The following is a 25,664-nucleotide window of genomic DNA, read 5'->3' on the forward strand; positions in this document are numbered from 1 at the left end:
CATTACATGTCCATTTCTTGTCAATTTCAGGCATGTCTTAACATTTCTCACTTTATCAGCATCCAGAGATACGTATTCACTAGCCCACCTGTAGACTTGAACGACTATTGCGACTACACACTATTCCGCGATCCTAACTGACAATTCGACTTTCTGAATTTTCGCTATCGTTTTCAGAGTCCAGCGAAAATTCAAAAGTTAAAAATGTCGGTTAGGATAGCTGAATAGTGTAGTAGCGATAGTCCTTGAAGTCTACAGGTAGGCTATGTATTCACTGTACAAAAAATGTAGTCGGCGGCCGGAGAAATCAATTCTCTACTATCTCAGGGGCTTCTTTCTCAACAGACTTTGTCTAGAAAGTGAAGTTAGATCTCTGTTATACGAATAAAATATTGACTAGTATGTTCGTCAGTTTAAACACAGTGGATTACATTGTCATTTTGTCTTTCTGCTATTTGTAAGCTTTGCCTTCAGCCATAAAGCTTTGAATACATTACACAACAATACAGTCGCTTAAAACGTCTACGATGGCCCAGTACAGTGCCTTTCTATGCCGCAAAAACAATGCTGTCAACAGAATCTTATTTCATTCGCATATTAAGCGATTTATAAGACATTCGGATGATAGAAGTATTGACGGATCAAGTTTCATTCACTCTTTTTTTTCATGTTCTGTTCTTTTACATTTTTGTCTCGGAAATTTGTGCTTAAAAGTCACAGAGTCACACAAGTATGACACATAGGAGACCGAGTAAAAAGAGATGGCACAGATGCTACGGTTCAGATTACATAGCTAGACAATTAGATTTATTTTCATTTGGGGGAGGTCATGACATCTATTTTGTTGTTATCTCTGTTAATTTTCTGATCATTTACGCCATATTCGAGATATTTTTCTCAAACAATTAGTTTAGACGAGAGAAAATGTAGACATAGTCGTGCAATTGGAACACGATTATCTTTATATGACCGCTGTTTACTGAGTTTTACTTGTGTTATCTAATACTATCTATTCATTCGTTCATTTTTTTTTTCAATTTCATTTGCGCTCGTCTTTATTCATTTACATAGTCTACCTCATCACGTACATCTACTCGTTTCTTTGTTTATTTGCTCTTTACAAAGATCCCCAATTTTGAATTTAATTTTCACTACGCATAAGCCAAATTATTGTCTTTGGACAGATAATATAGATTATATACCCTGGTCGTTCTAAGTCACGACAACCCGAGTCTATGTCATTTGTTCTCCTCGAAAAAAAACTATACCAAATCGCCATTATTTTTCCCGATCGATTTTTCATCATTTAAGCTTGAGGGTACAATTATATTATTCTCCAGTATTTTACTTCATTCAGTCGGAAAATACTCGTGACCTGAGGGGTTGTCGCTACTTGTCTAGCGACTGGTAGTGACAAGGCCCCTTAGGTCACTTGAATTTTCCTTAGCTAAAAGAGTTTTTGGGGACTATCTAATTATTCATCTCTTTAGAACCATATATTTCACTCTCCACATAACGGTCACCGATGGAAATAACAAGTGGTATTCAAATAATAACATACTAACGTGTAATTAATTGACTAGCTGTAGTCCAACATTATCATTATTCAAATAACTTAATAAATCTTACCTACCCTAAATATTACGTTAGACCCATAATTAGTGAAATCTGAATTTAATGCTTTACAAAGAAGTGGAAGTCAGTCGGACTCTTTTTATGTGGAATGTTTATATGTCCTGACAGTGGTTTAACAGCCAGTCACAGGCTGTCATCATCATCATCATCATCATCATCATCATCATCATCATCATCATCATCATCGTCGTCGTCATCGTCATCGTCATCGTCATCGTCATCATCATCATCATCATCATCATCATCAGCAGCAGCAGCAGCAGCAGCAGCACCACCACCACCACCACCACATCATCATCATCACCACCACCACCACCAACACCACATCATCATCATCAGCACCACCACCACCACCACCACATCATCACCACCACCACATCATCATCATCACCATCATCAGCAGCAGCAGCACCACCACCTCCTCCTCCTCATCATCATCATCACCATCACCATCATCATCATCACCATCACCATCACCATCATCATCATCATCATCATCATCATCATCATCACCACCACCACCACAATCATCATCATCATCATCATCATCACCACCACCACCACCACAATCATCATCATCATCATCATCACCACCACCACCACCACCACCACCACCACCACCATCACCATCACCATCATCATCATCATCATCATCATCATCATCATCATCATCATCATCATTACCATCACTGCTATCTTATTGTCTCAATGAAAATCATCTCTATATGCATGGTACTAGTATATAAATGAACCAATCACCCAATCACTCAGTTTCTATATTGGTGTAGCGCTAACGACTCATCCTGATATATCTAGTGTTAGGTCAATTTCTAAATGAAGGCACGGGCGATTATCTGGTCACCATCATCAACCACTGGCGTGATACGCCTAAGAAGGCGGTGCCAATTATGTATCCAGATCCAGAATCAGAACCCGAACCATCTTGTCCCACACGATGCTGATCTTGAATGTCAATAACGTAAGGGGCGAGATCAATAGTTCAATGTAGGATAAACAACTAAATCATTTTAGTTAGGCCTCACCCCCCCCCCTCCCCCCGTTCTAACTAAATTGGCCAAATATTTCGGACAGCACAATCAATTTCAAATCAGTATGTAGTAGTATGTAGTGCTATGAATGCAAAGCGGGTATGTAGTAGTGAGGAAAATAAAGATCTTTTGTTAACACCACTAATTTTTATTTCTCAATTTAATGACTTTTTTAAAAAGAAATATTTGCATTTAGAGGTACAAATAGATCCATTTACAAGTAAAATTGATTTTGTAGGATGAGAACTAAAATGGCTCAACCCCCACCCACACCCCAAAAGTAAAGAATTTAGTTTTTTATCCTCCATCGATCACTGACCTCGCCTCTGAATGTGCTTGAAAACAGGATTCAAACTGTCTTGTTTTCATCACTACAATCCTAACATATGACTACAAGTCTACACTGGCTGAAAATGAATGTATTGCGTACCCACATACTGTGTTTAAGTAACGCGGGGGGGGGGAGCTCTAAGTATACATGCCATTAGTTCAACGATAGTTCAGTTTGTTTTAATGTCTGAAACTCCGTGCCTATCTGAGGACGACCGTAATTATGTTTCAATGCCATCAATAACCTGCAAAGATATGAACCAATTATCCTACAGACGAGAACGTAAATTGCAAAACAGTACAAACTCACGGAACTCAACATTGTCGAGTTTCATTGAATTTGCTAAACACGAAACCAAATGTGTTTCTATTGGGATAGACAGACAGACAAACTGACAGACAGACAGACAGACAGACAGACAGACAGACAGACAGACAGACAGACAGAGACAGACAGACAGACAGACAGATATAGATAGATAGATAGATAGATAGATAGATAGATAGATAGATAGATAGATAGATAGATACAGATAGATAGGTACAACGACCGATGGTTAGATAGATAATAGATAGATAGATAGATAGATAGATAGATAGATAGATAGATAGATAGATAGATAGATAGATAGATAGATAGATAGATAGATAGATAGATAGATAGATAGATAGATAGATAGATAGATAGATAGATGTTGACGTTGCCTTGCTACGGGATGTTTTCTTGATCTTTATACACCGAAGATGTGCTGTGCTGTGTTGTGTTGTGTGATGTGGTGTGGTGTGGTGTGGTGTGGTGCGGTGCGGTGCGGTGTGGCGTCGCGTCGTGTTGCGTTGCGTTGCGTTCCGTTCGACTGTTGCGCAATGGCTGCTTTTATGATCTGAAATTCATCACATTTCATATTACACATGGATCGTTATACACTGGAGATGTGCTGTGTTGTGTTTTGTGGTGCTGTGTTGTGTTGTGTTGTGTGGTGTCGTGTCGTGTGGTGTGGTGTTGTGTTGTGTTTTGTGGTGTGGTGTTGCGTTGCCATGCGTTGCGTCACGGTTGATATTTTGATCTAAAATTCATCACATTTCATCTCACATATACAATGTGTATGATACGCACAGTCTTTCGATATTTCTGCAGTATATAAAGCCACTGTGACTGTTAGTACAATTATCTGAATAGTTTATACTTGTGCTAAACACGGAACGGAAATCTGTTCAATCCACAAAACCTCCAGTCATTTATCTTTTCATAAACCCCATGGTGACGTGTAACCGTTGACAATTGAGTTTGACCACGGTAGCTCCATTCTGAGCGCTGTATCATTCGCGTTCGAACATACAATAAAAGTCTAAAAATACACTCAATTTATAAAACTTTAAAACATAAAAATAACCAAACATGTTACACGTACGGATAAGTGTAGAGAGGAAAGACACGAAATATTATGTGAACACTCGTAAACTTACACCATTATATACATCTGTCCAATGTCGTCAAATCGTACATAAAGAGAATGTTTTAAAAACTTCAACTAGATGTCGAAATGTCTGTTCAATTTCGTCAGTTTGGTTGCAGACGTTTTTGATGACATGCACGTAGCTGGAACAAATCAAGTCAAAATGTCTAGTGATCAATTACTGTAACAAACACATCACAAAATAACCACAATTAATTCTCACTAGGCTGACGGCTGTTGGCACTGCTTCCATTATGACTCAATTAATTTTACTGTTCCCGATGTACGCCAGCTATTAATAATGTATAGGATCGTCTATTAATCTGGCGTTCATTCAACACACTCCAATCATTTTTAAAGCGAACACAACATTACAATGAGGCAACGATTGAATACTAAATGCCTTTACAAATTACATATTTACGGTTTCTACTATAGAAGGCGTACTAAAAACATCTGCACGGTTGATCTTGGAGCTTACTTAGATAAATCAACTATGCTAAGTGTCGACGTGATCAGGTACTTGTGAGTGAGAGAAATCGACTGGAAGCGGCATTCCGGGCCGCTTAAGTAGAGAACGTACGTTTAAAGTGTTGACGTGTCGATCTTTGGGACACCTAATTAACACATGGAGATACCGTATGTACAGCATCTGTTCAAATTGAAAACTAAGCAGAACTTTGGAATCACTTTTCACTTCAAGTGCTCCTCAATTCCATAAAGGTTTAGTCACACAACCATCGAAAGTCATCAAAAGAAAAGCGCGTCTCACTTGAGTAATTAGCCCTTTTTATCTAGGCCGCCTGAACGAGAGCGCAACCCTTGATTTTCCTTGACGTTCTTCACTTTTTTATGATAAGAAAAAAAAACGAGGTTTCTAGTTTAAAAGTAAACTTCTGTTTGTATCTCATTTCCAGAAGGAAACCATGTAGCAGTAAAAAATATCATACCGTTATATAAATAAGTGTATGCGCACCTGCACCTGCACACATACATACATACATACATACATACATACATACATACATACATACATACATACATACATACATACATACATACATACATACATACTTACAGACAGACAGACAGACAGACAGACAAACAGTCAGTCAGTCAGACAGACAGACAGACAGACACGCACGCACGCACACACGCAGACATACACGCGCACACACAGACACACAGACACATACACAAACAAACAAACAAACAAACAAACAAACACACACACATGCGCACACACGCTCACGCACAGAGTTGAGAAAAAAGTAGAGAAATCGATCGATCGATTGATTTTTGATTGATTGATTGGTTGATTGATTGATTGATTGATTGATTAATTGATTGATTGATCAATTTCACTGGAAAAATGGTGATGGAATTTTCAATTATACGTAAAATACATATTTATCGTGCCACCATGGAGTACGATTTAAGTAAAGGCAGGCTTTAAGTACAGATTCTCAAAATTGTGTCAAAGGTTGAATATCCAAACATTTAAAAATCACACTCTGAAGTCGGAGCCATTGTGTACGCAGAGGTTTATGGGAACAATATTTGACAATCTGTAAATGCGCGCCACGTTGGATGTCACAAAATGTGATCATTTTTTTCCTTCCGCCTCTTGTAGGCTTTTGAACTATTTCAATCTGTGTAAAAAAAAACACAAAATATCCAGGCATTTTTTAATCACTTCTTGTGGCATTTGTCCATTTTATACTAAGTCTTCCAAATGTTTCTCCAGTGATAAATCATATACAATGCAAGATGCTATGAATCACAGTTACTTATCTGTGTATGAATCGAATATTTCCATACAAATACCATAAGGAAAAAAGTCCAATGCTATACATGATACAAGTAATAAACGTGATTTAATTGGTAAGATTACATATTTTACCTTTAAGTTACTTGAAATGTCATCCTAAACAGTAAAGTAACGTTTCTTCACCCAGTCTCTCTCTCCCACTTGCACACATGTATTCATTCAGAGCCACCTATCAAACCATGCATCCATCCGTTCGTCCATCCATCCATCTATCCATCCATCGTTCATCCACCATCCATCCATCCACCCATCCACCTACTCTCACACCGACCCAAGTACCACCCCCCCCCCCCCGTCCATCCATCCATCCACCCAGGCATAAATGATATGTACGTACGTACATACGTACGTACGTACGTACGTGCGTGCGTGTATGTGTGCGTGCGCGCACGCGCACACATACATACACACATACATACATACATACATACATACATACACACATACATACATACATACATACATACATACATACATACGCACATACATACATACATACATACATACATACATACATACATACATACATACATACATACATACATACATACATACATACATACATACATACATACATACATACATACATACATACATACATACATACATACATACATACATACATACATACATACATACATACATGTACATACATACATACATGTACATACATACACACAGATATATATATTTATACGGATGGACAGGTAGACTGACTGACTGACTGGCTGGCTGGCTGGTTGGTTGGTTGGTTGGTTGGTTGGTTGACTGACTGACTGACTGACTGACTGACTGACTGACTGACTGACTGTACGTACGTACGTACATACGTACGTACGTGCGTGTATGTGTGCGTGCGCGCACGCGCACACATACGCACATACATACATACATACATACATACATACATACACACACACACATACATACATACATACATACATACATACATACATACATACATACATACATACATACATACATACATACATACATACATACATACATACATACATACATACTGTCCTTACATTAATGTAACTTTTGATTTTTAATCTTTTTTCTTAATCATATTTTACAAAAGAAGGAACACATAACGAAGATTGTAACTTGCTTGATATTTAGATGGCTGAGAAAACCAAATACTTCAACCTTTTCCTCATTACGTCGACTACTTTCACCTCGCATTCATCATACCATCCTGGGTTCTGAAAACTTATAATAGTGTATATTTATCGATTGTTGTCCAGCGCACTCTCAAGTATACCCTTGGGGTGTACAAAGATTGACTAAGCAAATCACAATATTTTCATTTGAAGTTTGTTTTCAAATTAGTGGATCGATAAACTTGGTACGCACTTGTAGACCATACAAAAATATTGGTGGTTCAGCGTCTAATTGATTTATGCTGAAATCCCTCCTTTTTTGGCCATTAACGGTTGGACAGTTTTCCACCTATTTCGAAGTCCCCTGGAGTGTTCTCTTGAAGATGATTCCCGGAATAAGTTACAAAAACCCAATTAGGTGAACACTTTGTCTGTCCCACGAGTGTGTATGTTCAGTATGTGGTCAAATCAACCGTGATATTAGCTTTACATTGCGATTAACTGCATAGTACCGTATATAATTAGTAGCAAATGAAATCATGAGATACAGCCATGATACACTATCGCAAATTTGTTACGACTGTCATTCTGGCGGAAGGAATCTTGTTTTACTGTTTTCAGTGTCGTGGTGCCTTTTTATTATTGAATATGTGCTGTCATCTTTTCGTGGCGAACCCCCTGGGGACATTTCATTGTATCATCTTCATCGGAACTATGCACGAGTACAGGAGGCAACCCTTTTTCACGTGACGATAGCTTCCACGATTTTTTGTTTCTGAAATTTTACACACACACACACACACACACACACACACAAAACATGCCCCCGTTCTTTCAAATCGCTGCAGTTTTCAACTGTTTTAAGACTTACAACAAATTGTACATAAACAATATTGAAGTATAAATTTTCGAGATGTGATGTCATATTTGGATCACACTTATGTTATGTATTCAATATATTTATATTGTAAATACCAACCACACTTGCATACCGCTCGATCACTCTATGTATATATTCTGATAATTCTCAAGTGTGACTGATTAGTCTAAAGGGAGATAGCCCTACAATTATCAAACCATGATATTGTTTTCTTCGAAAATAGTGAAACATGACAAACGTGACGTGACTGAGTAAAAATCACGACCCTTCCCCACGTGACAACCATTATTCCACGTGCAGGCTGTTACCCATCGTAAGTATGATAATATCTCGTTTTTGAGACAGTTTCGCATTTTTATAGCCACTGATAACAACTTGCAAGCTCCTTGGTAGATACAGTATGATCATATTAAAGAGTTCAGTGGTAGCTGATATAAGGTCAAATAAAACAGACTATGATTCTAATTAGGACTAAAAAAAATAATTATTTGGTTCAGGTCACCCGACCCCATCTACTTTTTCACTGCCGTCCCTAAACCTTTTTTTTACGTATTCGACAAAAAATAATGAAATCGCAAAGATTGTGAAGTCTCGCGAGAAATAGTGGATGCTCAAACTGACATCAACGTAAAAAGACAATATAAAACTGTTCTTCCAATCTGTAATGGCTGTACATCTGATAAGAAGAAACCAATAACACAGAGACCATTTGGAAAACAATGGAAAACCTGAACTAGACACTCACACATGAAAACAAATATAATGAAATAAAATACAAAATCTACTTACCCCACCTATTCTAACATTGAGCATAATCGGAACCACGCAATTTTTTCATTAGGCCTTACTTTACCCTTCACAAGTAGTTAGGGTCGCCATCGAGAATTATGTTAGTTTTATTCCTGGGAAACATACCTTCTCTGTAATGTGTTATTTTTTAAAGTAAATTTTATGATTTTCACGTCGTTTTCACATGTTTCTCAAATTACGTAAAATGCTTATAGTTGGCTATGACGTAATTAACTAGGTGGATCGAATGGTCGAACATACTAGTTCGTATTTGGAATATCAAGTATTTGAACCAGGTGTGATACATATGCTGCATGTACCCTTCTTTAACATTGCACACAACCTAAATATACATCAAAGTTACATGAACTTAGTTGATAAGTTTGACTGCAGTTAATCTATGGGTGATTAGCAAAGTATTAATCCCCTGTTTTATTAATCCACAAAATATGAGATATTCGACTAGGAACCGATTTACGCTAACCAATGCCAAGGTCAACTTTACAAAGGTCAGGGAAGGTGACGTATATAATATATCTCACAGCAGTGCAAATGACATTACAAAAATCACTACACGTATTTACAATCGTATCCAATGAAACATAAAATTTGACGTAATATTAATAAAACAAAACATGAAAATCCAAGTAAAATTAAACATATCTTGTCCATTCACACACACCCAGCTTGTTACTAAGTTGATGCGATATTGTTACCAATTCACATTACAGATAATAATATGAAATGTTATTGCTTCATACGATATACCACACATCAGTGTGTAAAGTCATCACTACGTTTCCGTTGTCCATTTGTCTAACGCCGAAATTCGTAGTTTAGAGTAAAATGTGGATTTCAGTGCAAAGACATGTGACAATCAGACGCATATGAACCAAGGACAGCGACACACTTTTTGTACATTTGATCTCTTTATGAATTCCTAGAATATGAAAAAATCATTCTAAAGTTCAGATATACATAAAAAAAACGCTACAGAAAAGCTAGATTTGTTTTTAACAAATAACAACAGCGGGAAAGTGCTTGTACTGAGGCTGGGGAGGCAACCGCTGGAGGAGAAATCTTTCTCTATTGTACTCTGTTTTTAACCAGTCTTAAAAGGTTCGACCTTTTTTGATCATTTCCTTCAAATTCGTCTTTTCGCTGACTTATTGCCTGCAGACACTGCAAAATATCGGAATGTTTTGTTCAATTTCTGACAAAAGTGAATTTGGAAGGAACATACACCAGAATAAGGGCATTGACTATAGTGTTCGTCTGTAGCTGCTCTAATGAAAACATCTGAATCACAGCGAACATAAACACGTATATTACTTTAAAAAGCGCTTTTAGGGATTAAAAGCAGCTTGGCAAAATCCCCACATAAGACTATGTCATACTCGTAGACACCGGATGAAAGGGAAAATAAACGATGTACACAGAAGATTGCACATACTAAAATATTGTATTCTTAATAGACAAGCAAACATTTGAAGGCATTAACCCGTATTTCTTTATAGAAAAGCCGCCAGAATATTCAGTGTACACCTGAGCGTGCAGGGAACTATATTATTATGGATGTTCGTATGGATGTATCGTAAAGAAGGATGACTCTATTTACTTGCAAATCACAACGTATTTCGATTTATTAAACTGCGTTTCGACGGTCCTCTATAGATGTTCAAATCCCTTCCCTGCTTAGAGGATGTAGTCTGTAGTCTAATCCCCTGCAACTTTGACATTTTAATAACATTTTTAGAAAACAGTTTTCGCAGGGAAACGGAAACAGCTTATCCTTTCTATAGAGAGGGAGTAAATGACAATGCATGGCAGGTACGCAATGGCGTTCTGATCAATTTTGTTGAACAAAGTCTCTCCTTGTTAGGATTCAATGCGTGATAAATTGCCAGTTTTGGTTAAGGAATTGGATGACAAGAATTGATCCTAAGATGCTGGTCGATTCAACTCAGAGCGAGTGCTTAAAAAAAAGAGACAAAATATTTTCAACTTGCGATTGAAATTATTTCCCATGGTATTGGGTCCGCAGACATATCCCTTCAGTCATGGATAGCCTTGGAACTACAAGCTTATCATAAGTGCACAACAGTTGCGTTATTTTTTAACAGGCAAGGCTGTTACACAAACATGGGCACATTCCTAGAAATATATATTCTGTTTCAAATTTCAAACTCCAAACACCGCGTACATGTACAAATAAACCCGATACGAAGTAGCCATTTTGTCAGTCTACAGAATAAAACCGCCTAAAGAGAGACTAAGTAAAACAGCGCAGTAGTCACATGCCATAGCTCAAAGCTGATTATAGTAAAACATGGGAATTGATTGAATTTATATTGACAAAAAGCCGACTTGACTTCCATTTGTATAAGAGTTAATACCCTGATATTAAAAGATACAACACAATTACAAAATTAATACAGGGGGTATGAACACGAATTAAACGGTGATGCATAGAGGATATAAAACTAGATGGCGATGTTTTATGGCTGCTATCAAAGTAACAATGTCTATTAGCGGGTCTATACACTGTCAAACCAAAGTGTTTCTCTACACTTGTTATTACAGCATGCCCAAATTGAGAGAGATTCGATCATGGCGTTGCCTGGAATCCGTATTTTCCCGTTTCGTTCAAGGAAATGAAACTGTCTGTGATTGCTGTGGGTTCCTGGCCATTCATAACGTTACGACACACTAAAATGTAAAATGTGAAAGTGGGTATATCATAATGGTTTTTGTTTGATCTGAATTGAATAAATACGATCACACCCAAATGCAAACTCACAAGACAATATATCGGGACGTACTTGTTAAACTGTGCAATGTTTATTGGCTCGTTTTATTTATGTACTATGTGTGTTCAATATGGTGCTTGTCGAATCGGTTTATTTCTTATGTACTTTTCTTTTTCATAATGTTTTATTTGCATTATTCGATTATTTAAACGGTCAATTTTTATGATATTTTAATTTATCACGATGTGAGATGACGATGATATTTTTTCATGTGTTCCTTTATTTTATTCGTATTATTTTTTTAACTTAAAAGGAAAGAATAATGATGTTCAACAGCCGTCACAAGTCAGTTACAACTGACAGCCAAACATCGGTACAACGCAGGGTAAATCTGACGTGAGACAACGAGGTGTGTCCACTGTTTGTCATTACACAAGTCATGGGGAGCTCCTCAAAGTTAGCATAGACGTTAAAAGCCCCAAGCCCCCCCCCCCCGCCCCCACTTTAACCACCCTCGTTTGTAATTTCCCGATGGCGTAAATTTCAAAACTTATAACTGACGCACGACTTTAATTATTTTGGAAATAAGTAAAAGATAACGCATGCTACATAATCAGTATATTGTAAAAAATGACATTTATCGGTCTATTTTAGTTGAGTTGCTATCGTCATTACGCGTTCTTCAAAGTTCTGCCCCCAAGAGTGATGCATCGTACTGCTTCTAACTGACAAACCTTTAACGTGTTCGGAAACCATATACCTGTGACGATGCCATAAGGTATACGTATGATGATATGCCATATGAGGTATAGACATGTGCATAAATTAGAAGCCAAATTTGGCCATGGCTAGTTTTTTCTTTACAAGTACATAGTATTCAGTTATATCAGTAAAGGTATATTTTCATGCAACGAGTTGACTCGTCTAGCGACTCGTAGTGACAACCCTTAGGTCACGGGTATTTTTCGGCTGAATAAAGAAAAATATTGGAGAATAATATTATTATACCAGTGCCAGTATATCAAAGAAAAATCGAGGGAAGTAATGGCAATTTTGAACGTTTTATTTTGACTCATCCTTCGAACATAGCAGAACCAGTGACGTAGGCACGCGTTGTCGAGACATAGACGCGTGTTATAATGACGTAGAACGACCAGAGTATATATTCCATATTTTTTGTTCAACTTGGCTCGTGCATGGTATAATAGCATGTTGTTACTTCGTGTCTTAAATACGGACCTACAATAATCTCGCACCTGAAATAGAATATTACTTCCCAGGCCCATCATAAAGCTAACAAACATCCTCGATTTCTTGGTCGACATAATTTCCGCTCTACGCGCTTCACATGCATTACTATAGGCGCGCGTGAGAATAAGTCAACCTTCTTGTTCTATTCTTGTTCTATAGCATGAGGTCAAATGCTATTGCAGGTACCGAGAATTGGCTTCAAAATATTATGCACTGCAATGTCTGCTCGTAAATATAACGTGATATTAACAACAAGAGGGCATGGACATCGGCTACCACTCTTGAATTCAGCACATGCACGTCGGATGTCCTCATATACACTTTGAACACTTCTGGTTATTTGACTTTGAACATAGGCCAAAGGTCAAGGCTACATTACAAAACTCATGGATGAAGAGTAGACACTCAAATGACGTCTCCATCTATCAAACTTCCACTGTTCCAGTGAGAGTGGCCGCAAAATCTGAATTTTTGCGACACCATTCGGCTATTTTTTATTGGGAAGGTCTAAAATCAAAGTGATGTGCACATGAGGACAACTTAATTAGACATCAATTCACACCAGATCACCCACATACCCGTATTACATGAACCACATACATGCACCACATACCCAGCTGTATCAGATCAACCACATACCTGTATCAGATCAACCACATACCTGTATCAGATCAACTACATACCTGTACCAGATCAACTACATACCTTTATCAGATCAACTACACACCTGTATCAGATCAACTACAGAGCTGTACCAGATCAACTACACATCTGTATCAGATCAACTACAGAGCTGTACCAGATCAACTACACACCTGTATCAGATCAACTACAGAGCTGTACCAGATCAACTACATACCTGCACCAGATCAACTACATACCTGCACCAGATCGACTATGTACAAAACTGTTTGAGGTTCAAATTAAGGTGACAAGTAAGCCTATGAGATCTACGTATATACACCTGTCATTGATTATGATATAAGAGGAGATAAGTTTTATAATATATGTACTGTGTTCTCTAAAACCTAAACAAAATTACATTGGTAGCGCAAGCTAAAGTTGGTGCATATGTCTGGTTTAACTAAGGGTGACTATGGATCATTGAAATGTTAGCACTGAAAGACTTGTGTAAATGTTGGAAATAGTATCTGCTACACGCCCCATTGACACTGCTCTGGGTGGCAGGATAGGACACACCAAGGTGGGTGTTAGTTTGTGTAACACGAGATATTGTGGTTTATAGTAGCAAACAAATGCACCGTCTTCAGCATTCTAGCTGTGTATCCATCGATTTCATGCATTCTCAGTGTCCACAATCCACTTGGCTGTAAGTTTGTACAATTACAGTAACACTAGATCTCTATTATTGTTATCTCTAAAAGGTATCATTTTTTGATGCTTTATGCCTGGATTGACTTGCATAGCTCGCTTCCACTCACACGACAAAGTAGCTGTGGTGTAAGTTTGTGCAATTTTCGAAATTCAATAAAGGGGTCTAAAACAACTTTTATGCCGAGGTGTTTTCTTTATAGGATGGTTGAATGCACAAGTTGTCAACACTCAGACTAAGTGTACAAAGTGGTACCTGTTGTGTAAAGGATTGCTCGATGTCCTCTACTGAAACCCAATCAGCTTTGAAAAATAAACTATAAACTAAAACTACTTTGTTACTCTCACAACAATAGGCAACCTCAACTTGTTTTCAACCTGGTAGAAACACCTACACTTCCTACCTGGATGACTGGATTTATTTCTGGAACTAAACTAAACTAAACTAAACTAAACTAAACTAAACTAAACTAAATAACGACAACAACAAAAAGAGAAAATGTCTGGTATCCAGTCCACCCAGCATAGAGCCTACCCTCATTGAAAATAAATAATAACAATAAACTAACCAGAAATTCTGAGTTAGACAGTTCTTCCAGCATAAGCCTACCTCACTGGAAGTCATGATAATATGAAATATCTATGAAGTATGACAGAAAAGTTTGAGGGGGTGTTCACATTTTTAGTTCCAAACCTAATCCAAGTATAAACTGCAAAACAAAGGTATTGTAACCTGCGTAGGAATTTGAAGAATGTAAGGTAGATATTACAACAACATAGTAAACCATAAACATTACCACATTGTAGTATGTTAAATTCTGAAGCAACACGATACACCACGTTGGTTAGAAGGTTTATGTATTTATTTAGACGGCATGATTGACATTTAAAGGCGTGGTTCCTCTCACTTCGTCCCACAGCTGTACTATATCTCTAGCTTTTGTAGGTACATTTGAACATTTTATCCATTTCCCCCTCCTCTCTTGTTCTTCCATCGCTTCCCTTACTCCCTTGTTCTAGTAAAGCAAAATGGAAAGACTATCTCTGACTTTCCTGCACCGTACATGTACATGTCTCACCAGAATTTTAGTCTGTGTGTCAGTCTACCTTCCTTGTGTCACAATGTGTGTCTGTCTGTCTGTTTCCATCTGCCTAGACATCTGCCTGCCTGTATGGTGTCTGTCTATTGGTAGAACTCTTCTTCCTACAAAGGTTTTTTTTTTTTTGCAATGTATCTTACAAATGCAGAGCCCATCATGAGATTGCTTGGTGTCTAGACAGGCAAACCAACTGTGAAATGGCCTGGTGTCAAGGTACCTTTGTCAGCATAGCATAGCATAGCATAGATATTATAGTATGGAATAAATCTAAACTTACCCTTCCTTTTTTTGGGCAGAACTCTTCCCACCCACACGGTAATAAACACAGATGTAAATATTAATTATGACATCGAAACTAATTAGCTTTTACTGATGTTGATAATATCATATTGTAATCATATACAGCATAATACTTTATTTTTTAAAGATCCTTTACAGCGATTCGTCATTTTACAACATTTTGAACTTTTATTTAATCTGTTTAGATAAGCACATCTCAGGATTTGCTGAGGTTTGTCTTGTCTGTAAACAGACTAAATTTACATTCGAAGCTAGGGATGTCAGATGATAGATATCAGGCCATTGAAATGATGTGTCTCAAAACAGACATTGTGCCAGGCTTCCTATTACAACATTACAAGTTTTATGGTTAGTTATTGTTAAGTATTTTGTGTAGTACACACAAAGTATATTTCATCTCATCATAAATGTGATGAAAAAAAAAATATTACATCAGCGGTGGATAACAAAGGGATAGTTTACCCACAATTATGGTAAAACAAACAGCTGTTTCATGTAGCTCAATTCTTTTAGGGTAAGTATGCCACAGCATCATCGACACAAAACTCTTAGCTATGTGTCAGCAGTTTCAGATCATGTATGCTACAATTGTATGATGACCCACTCAGAAAGAAAATCCATCACAGTTTTACAATGAGCAACATCTGTGCAAACATAACACAATGCCAGTTGTCTGTACTGGTATCCGCAACAACAAAGAGTTATCTGTGAGAGCGCGCAACATCGTGCATGTACAGAGCTAATTAATTTTGTGTTTTCTTTGAATACTCAATACCATTTGAAACTATCTAAACGTATCACTATCACCGGTACAGTTTGTTTTTATACAAAGACTGACAATATATTTATATGGGGAAGTAAAAAGCATGGAAAACATAGACCTACTGGTAGGCTACACAAAGTGGAATGATAATAACATCAAGTAGCTATGTATAGGTCATACCAAGGGTGAAGATACTGTGAATTCAACTCATTCAATTTATTTTTAATATTATAGCTATTGGAAACAAATTGCGTATTTTGCAATATGATCAAATAAATATTAATCAAATAGCCTGACATTAATTTATATGAACATAAATGTTATTGAACACACATACACACACATATGTACGCACACATGCATGCACGCGCACACACACACACACACACACACACACACACACACACACACACACACACACACATTCATGTGTGTACAGACACATAACAATCAACAATCTGCATGCACACAAAAAACAACATACATGCATGCACACTACAAGCTCTTTCTTTCACACACACACCCACAGATACCCCATCATACACAACAACACACATACCACACACCCACACCCCATCGTCCTCTCTCCACACACCCCATCATCACCCCCACATGCGCGTGCATGCACACACACACACATACACACACACATACACACACACACATTTTATAGAACTATAAATGATTAAATCACTACTTCTATTCATAACCTAATTCATTTGGTGACATTTTCAAATACACAACAAATACACTCCAAGGATTTCCCTACAAGTATAACATTTTTAACATTTCCCAAAATTTTTCTTCATTCAGTTGGAAAATACTCACAACCAAAGAGTTTTCTCACAACAAGTTTGTACATCACTCATACATATTTTCCTTTGTTGAAAGAAGAAGAGTATTGGTGAATAATACTTAGAAGTAGACAAAAATGAAATGTTTGACCTGACAATACAATTATTTAGATCAATATGAGCTTGAATGAGACAAATTCTATGCAACAACATACAATGTAAGTAGTATCAATAACTTATCAAAGCATAAACACCACGGAAGCCAGGATCCCATAACTCTGTTTACTGATACAATGTTACATGGTGTAACAATGGAGTACAACTGTAAACGTTACATGATAACTTCCCCAGACATAAAACAAACTGATAAAAGCACCACCTGAACCTACATCAGAGAAACCCCCTGTTGTTTTTTGTATCAGTTGTATTGTCGGTTTTACATAATTTTGTCATGATGACATTTTTCCTTTATGATAGCTCACTTCATTCAAGCAAATGCACCGGTGTTTTTCCACAGGTTGTAACTGATGTGATTATTGCCCAATTATTTCACTTTGATGTGCATTGTCTAATGCGCTGTTACTATACATGTAGTATGGATTCCTAATTTTCCAAGTATTCTTACCTCACAAGGTGTGACCTTTTTAAGATTTTACAATTAGCCTTTTTAACCTGATTGTTGACAGGGAAATTACGTGCAGACGTACATCAAAATAAAGTTCATTTTTGCTGAAACCTTGCAATATATTATAAAACAGAGATGTACAACATTATGACTTCTTTGAAGAACCAAAGAATTCTTGATACATTTTGTCATCATCCCCTTGATTTTATCTTTCAGGGTTGTTGATGATAAACCTAGATATTTTCTAGTTGAAAATTTTGCAATTATGCAGTTTTCAACTACTTTTCAAAGACTAAGGTTTAATACTGAGCCCTGTGAATGAATGAATGAATGAATGAATGAAAAATGAATGAATGAATGAATGAATGAAAAATGAATGAATGAATGAATGAATGAATGAATGAATGAATGAATGAATGAATGTATGAATGAATGAATGAATGAAATTTATTTCACCAGATGACAAAAATAAGCAACACTTTCAAAGAAACGTATGATACAAATTTAGAAAATGAATACAAAAGAAATGCACAATTGTATTCTGACGCGGACCATGAAAAGAGTTCAGTGGAACTAGTCTTGTCCATGGCCTGTACATTTTTTCTACATTTCAAATCGACAATGGGACGCAGAAGAAAAGTGAATCAAAAGTACACACGGCACACACATTGTTTATGCACAAAGAGGCATTTTAGTCACTCCTTATCTTTGTGTTTTTGATTTCAATCAAAATAAGCAAAAATAAGGCTAACAAATATTCCAAGTTTACAGTATGTCAGCATACCCCTTAAACACTAAAGCCACAACTATCCAGTAAAAAATTGACCACTCATAAAGTTCATTCTATATTATGTCAACTGTTTTTCCAACATGGCTGCCTTCTATGAACTACAAAGTGGTTGAAAGGTGTTTTGACATAAGGCCTAAAAAAATTTGTTTGGTTCTGGTTACCCAACCCCACCTAGTTTTTCACTGCCGACCCTAACCTTTTTTTTACGTATTTGAGAGAAAAAATAAATAAAATTGTGAAAATTGTGAAGTCTCGCCAGAAATGGTGAATGTGGAATCTGACATCAACTTAAAAAGACAATATAAAACTGTTCTTCCAATCTGTAAGGGCTATACATCTGATGGGAAGAAACCAATAACACAGAGACCATTTGGAAAACAAGGGAAAACATAACTACCTGAACTAGACACTCAGATAGGAAAAAAAATATATCATAAAATAAAATAAAAAATCTACCTACCCTACCTACTCTAAAATTGAGCATAATTTTTTTTAGGCCTAAGAACATTGACAGAGCTTCAGAAACAAAACTAAGCCAATACTATTTAGGTGATGTTGGAGCAACACAAATCCAGAAGTTAGTGGGTTTGCCATGTAATGGATAAGACTAGTAAAGACAACAGTTGCTATACATTGGGCTCAATTTTCTAAGATCTCTCTCTCTCCACGTATGGTCAAATGGACAAATCCTATTGAAAATCTAGCTAAATCTCCTGCTGGGGAAAGGGTGAACAGCGTATATGTCAGGAGTAATCTACCACACACTTACAGGCGGTTGTAATTGGTGACTTCATTCAGTTTATGTATATTAAAACACAGTATAACAGGAATGGACTCCAGTTTAACTTAACTCAAGTATCTGAGACACCTATTTACTTAAGTTTTGACAGTCAAGTCATTACAACACCGTAAACCGCAGGCCTCTACGGCACCGTTCAAAAAACATACCCGCCAAGAGGCGTTGGAATGGGGCATTACAACTGTACATATATACCAATAAAATTGCCTTGGCTCAATGTGAAATGCCAAGGAAAACCAAGGAATCATCCTTCAGGAAAAATTGCGCTTACGGAATTATGGAAACTGATGATTTGTGAGAAATGTTTAATTCATCAGTTTACACAACATCGATAATAAAACAAATTAATTAAATGTATTAGGATTACAGCTTTTCATTTTTGTATGCTTTTTTTAAAATCACTTTTGTGTCGTTTTATACTGTGGTTGAAGACTACAATGATATAGATAGAGTAAAACATGTTGAAACATTTATGAAATGACTGAAATATTAATAAAATTGACTCTAACTTTGTCTGGTGCCCTTTCAGACTTAAGACATGAGACAAAGAGAAAATGATGTGAAAGACATCATGTTTTAAAAAGCCTTTTCAAATGTCTATCCCTGGTGAAGAAAACATACTTTCCCATAGGAAGCATGCGGATTACTAGACTCAGACAAAGGATAGGGGAAAATAGCATTGGCAGGGCTGGCGTTGGATTGAGCCTGGAGGTGATGTGTGTTAATAGGAGTGTCATTCATTTGTTGTTAGCTGGAGTACCATGTGAGTCTTAGCTTAGGGCATCTGTAAACAGCCTCCATTGCGTAGACACTGACATTGATTGAACAAGGCTACCACAGTGTTGGCAAAATATACAAATTATTGTTACACAACGTTTTACATTAACTACAGCAACTAACCCATGCATGATGTCCTACTTACAGACCTTACATTTTCATATTTTGCACAGTTTCATTTTTTTATTCTTTCTAAACTGAACAATATCACACGTAGAAATATAACCGTACACAACCACGGACAAAGAGTTTGAGGGGTTTCCAAATTGCAGGCAGACATCCTTTCTTAACTTAACAACACAACATTGTATGCAGATCTGAACAATGCAAAAGGAAGCCTCAATCAACAACTTTAACTGTGTTGCCAATTTTCTTTGTTAATTACACAAAATTAGACAAATAAGTACAAATGATGCTTTTTGGATCCATTGATATATCATCTTTTATGTGTAAAATAGGTTTATAGTTTGGTATTTATGTATTCATAATGTTTATAATGTGTAATACCAATATTCAGACATTGTACATGTTAATTAGGGTTCAATAATATCCAAAAGCAGTACAAAAACAGGTTGAAATTGCAATGTCATTCAGGGCGCTGATTTTTGGGTGCAAACCCAAGCATCAATTTGATTTGATTTATCATGTATATACATGTATACTGTTACAAAATATATGTGTTTACCCATAGGTCATGAAATACTGTTTACAGCATACGATATTATGAGTCAGTTACTGTATCTAACACAACGGGTTTTTAAAAAAAAATGTTTACAGCATATGATATCATGAGTAACTTATTGTATGTAACAAAACAGGTTTTTAAAAAAAAATATTTACAGCATACGGTATTATGAGTAACTTATTGTATGTAAGACAACAGGTTTTTTTTAAAAAATGTTCCAGTTGCTGTGAGTACAGTTTTAATGTATTGTTTTCAATTATACTGTATCAATACTTCTATCAGAGGACAGACATAATGGATGTCTGAATTAAACTCTGAAAACCAAAGTTTTTATTATGACAAGAAGAGTAATAGTCAGGTACAAAAGACAGCAAAATACTAATTTGAAATGAAATCCAGAAATATAATTGAAACTGTTTCATGTTGTTCATGTTTCATGTTGCATCTAATTAAATTAGATGCAATCCAATCTCTATTCTCGACACTGACTGGCCGTCATGGGAAAAAAAATCTATTATTTCATGTAATGTACACATTTTCAGGAAGTTTACATACAGTACATGGGCTCTGTGAAATTGTCTTTAGTTTCATCAAGTTTGACAATACATAATTGGTCATCATTTTTGTTATCACCTTTCATTTGCTAAATACAGATATCCAAAGTACTACTACTAGTACCACTACTGGTAATCGATATAGGGGTAATTTTTGTACAGATACAAGGAGCACACCAGTTGTGGTGAGCACAAATAGAAAAAATAAGTCCTTTGTATTTGCATGAACATTAGTATCAACTAAACTGTAACATTTCTGATAGCACCTGGTGTTAACAATGAAAATTCACTTTGCTATCACATTGTTCCCAGCATTCCATTTATTGTGATAGAGGGCGCTAGACTAAAAAAGAATACAATGTTTAGCTGTTCATTTCGACAATAGGGGGCGCTATACACTCAAACGGGAACTGCATTCTCTGGGGCATATGTCTCACTATTTAGTCGAATCCATTTACTCTAAAATTACCCACTAAACAAAATATTTTCAGTATACTTTGATTAAATCATTTTAACACTTTCTTTACCTAAAAAACTGCATAGGTTTCATAGTTTGACCATTACATATACAATCAACCCTAACTCATCCGCCATTGTTTCAACTCAATTCCGGTTAACCATAGACAGTAGAGGGACACAGGACATTTTCCAGTCAACAGGACAGTTTCTACACAATGAAAGTGTCAGTAAACTTGTTAACCATCAATGAAACTGTCCACAATCTTGTTAACCATCAATGAAACTGTCCACAATCTTGTTAACCATCAATGAAACTGTCCACAATCTTGTTAACCATCACTGAAACTGTCAGCAAACTTGTTAACCATCAATGAAACTGTCCACAATCTAATTAACCATCAATGAAACTGTCCACAATCTTGTTAACCATCAATGCAACTGTCTGCAATCTTGCTAACTATCAATGAAACTGTCCACAAGCTTGCTAACTATCAATGCAACTGTCCACAATCTTGCTAACTATCAATGACACTGTCCGCAATCCTGTTAACTATCAATGAAACTGTCCACAATCTTGCTAACTATCAATGAAACTGTCCACAATCTAATTAACCATCAATGAAACTGTCCACAATCTTGTTAACCATCAATGCAACTGTCTGCAATCTTGCTAACTATCAATGAAACTGTCCACAATCTTGCTAACTATCAATGCAACTGTCTGCAATCTTGCTAACTATCAATGAAACTGTCCACAATCTTGCTAACTATCAATGCAACTGTCCACAATCTTGCTAACTATCACTGACACTGTCCACAATCTTGTTAACTATCAATGAAACTGTCCACAATCTAATTAACCATCAATGAAACTGTCCACAATCTAATTAACCATCAATGAAACTGTCCACAATCTAATTAACCATCAATGAAACTGTCCACAATCTAATTAACCATCAATGAAACTGTCCACAATCTTGCTAACTATCAATGAAACTGTCCACAATCTTGCTAACTATCAATGAAACTGTCCACAATCTAATTAACCATCAATGAAACTGTCCACAATCTTGTTAACCATCAATGCAACTGTCTGCAATCTTGCTAACTATCAATGAAACTGTCTGCAATCTTGCTAACTATCAATGCAACTGTCCACAATCTTGTTAACCATCAATGAAACTGTCCACAATCTAATTAACCATCAATGAAACTGTCCACAATCTAATTAACCATCAATGAAACTGTCCACAATCTTGCTAACTATCAATGAAACTGTCCACAATCTTGTTAACCATCAATGAAACTGTCCACAATCTTGCTAACTATCAATGAAACTGTCCACAATCTTGCTAACCATCAATGAAACTGTCCACAATCTTGCTAACTATCAATGAAACTGTCCACAATCTTGCTAACTATCAATGAAACTGTCCACAATCTTGCTAACTATCAATGAAACTGTCAACAATCTTGTTAGCCATCAATGAAACTGTCAACAATCTTGTTAGCCATCAATGAAACTGTCTGCAATCTTGCTAACTATCAATGAAACTGTCCACAATCTTGTTAACCATCAATGAAACTGTCCACAATTTTGTTAACTATCAATGAAACTGTCCACAATCTTGCTAACTATCAATGAAACTGTCTGCAATCTTGCTAACTATCAATGAAACTGTCCACAATCTTGTTAACCATCAATGAAACTGTCTGCAATCTTGCTAACTATCAATGAAACTGTCCACAATTTTGTTAACTATCAATGAAACTGTCCACAATCTTGCTAACTATCAATGAAACTGTCCACAATCTTGCTAACCATCACTGAAACTGTCCACAATCTTGCTAACTATCAATGAAACTGTCCACAATCTTGCTAACTATCAATGAAACTGTCCACAATCTTGCTAACTATCAATGAAACTGTCCACAATCTTGCTAACCATCACTGAAACTGTCCACAATCTTGCTAACCATCAATGAAACTGTCTGCAATCTTGCTAACTATCAATGAAACTGTCCACAATTTTGTTAACTATCAATGAAACTGTCCACAATCTTGCTAACCATCAATGAAACTGTCCTCAATCTTGCTAACTATCAATGAAACTGTCCACAATCTTGCTAACTATCAATGAAACTGTCCACAATCTTGCTAACCATCACTGAAACTGTCCACAATCTTGCTAACTATCAATGAAACTGTCCACAATCTTGCTAACTATCAATGAAACTGTCCACAATCTTGCTAACTATCAATGAAACTGTCCACAATCTTGCTAACTATCAATGAAACTGTCCACAATCTTGCTAACCATCAATGAAACTGTCCACAATCTTGCTAACTATCAATGAAACTGTCCACAATCTTGCTAACCATCACTGAAACTGTCCGCAATCCTGTTAACTATCACTGAAACTGTCCACAATCTTGTTAACTATCAATGAAACTGTCCACAATCTAATTAACCATCAATGAAACTGTCCACAATCTAATTAACCATCACTGAAACTGTCCACAATCTTGTTAACTATCAATGAAACTGTCCACAATCTTGCTAACTACCCCAAAAGTGTCCTGTTAAATCCATCAAATAGGCAAGGGTACATACTATATCAGTTATAATCTACATTTTCAGATAGAGTTTTCCAACAAATACTCAAAATGTTGTACAAGTATCAGCATCTTTACCAGTTTATACACAAGCCCCAGGACTCAGGCTGTTTTTTTTATAGTAGTAAAAGGTATATGCGGACAGAGGTAACACTATAGCACACACACAAGATTAGTTTCTCATTAATTTAGGTATGTAAGTTTGTAACATAATTGTAAACTGATATGGTTAAACTATATTCTTAAAGGGGAATGCCACACTCCAGGAAATAAAGGTACATTCTTTGGGTCTGGAGAGTCATTTCATGATTTCACTTCATATAAATTTCAAACAATTACTAAGGAAGACCACATTGAAACTCAATGGCACTTTCATTGTACTAGCAGTGGTCCACTTTTGCCTCATGGGACTTGGCAGACATGCATATTTACTAGATGAACAATGAATATGAATGACTCCTGGCTGCTTATTTCCTTTAGATATTCAGTATTTGTCATCAGTGTGGCAGTTATTTGTGTTCAGAAGTCCCTGATGAAGCAGACTTTAATGCGAAACTGAGTCGAATGTTTACAGATGTGTTTGTACTCATTTATTGCAGATGTATACAGATACACACACATTGTATCCTTTGGCTATGGAATTTACCGCGAAAAAAAAAAAGTGTGAACAGATTGGTCCGGTGATGGCTTGGACTAAAGTCTGTCTCAGCCAAATTACTCGTGTGAGAGTATTTCATTCAGACCTGGTCCCAGCTAACGACCAGTTAACTGTGTGAAACATTCACACATCTGGTCTTTAATACACAGGGTGCATTACTTGAAATAGCATATCCATCTCATATCCATCTCCACTCAAAAAAGTAGACTCTTGCTTTGAATGTGTTTCCGTTTCATATTCATTGTGTGTGATCATGAATATATGTAGTTAGCACCTTGCTAAGTCATGGTTGCCTTGTTGGAGCCCAAGAACGGCAACTTAGCAAGGGTCCACTGT

The 25,664-nt window shown here is 36.5% G+C and overlaps 1 protein-coding gene across 2 annotated transcripts in view; it reads right to left on the reverse strand.

Moving 5' to 3' along the window:
• Nucleotides 1-25,664, reverse strand: part of LOC144436683 (zinc-regulated GTPase metalloprotein activator 1-like) — an 88,143-nt gene that overhangs the window by 45,862 nt on the left and 16,617 nt on the right. The gene's annotated exons all lie outside the window — the stretch shown is intronic.

This window comes from Glandiceps talaboti, chromosome 6, assembly GCF_964340395.1.
Source record: "Glandiceps talaboti chromosome 6, keGlaTala1.1, whole genome shotgun sequence".
In the NCBI taxonomy this organism is placed as follows: domain Eukaryota; kingdom Metazoa; phylum Hemichordata; class Enteropneusta; family Spengelidae; genus Glandiceps; species Glandiceps talaboti.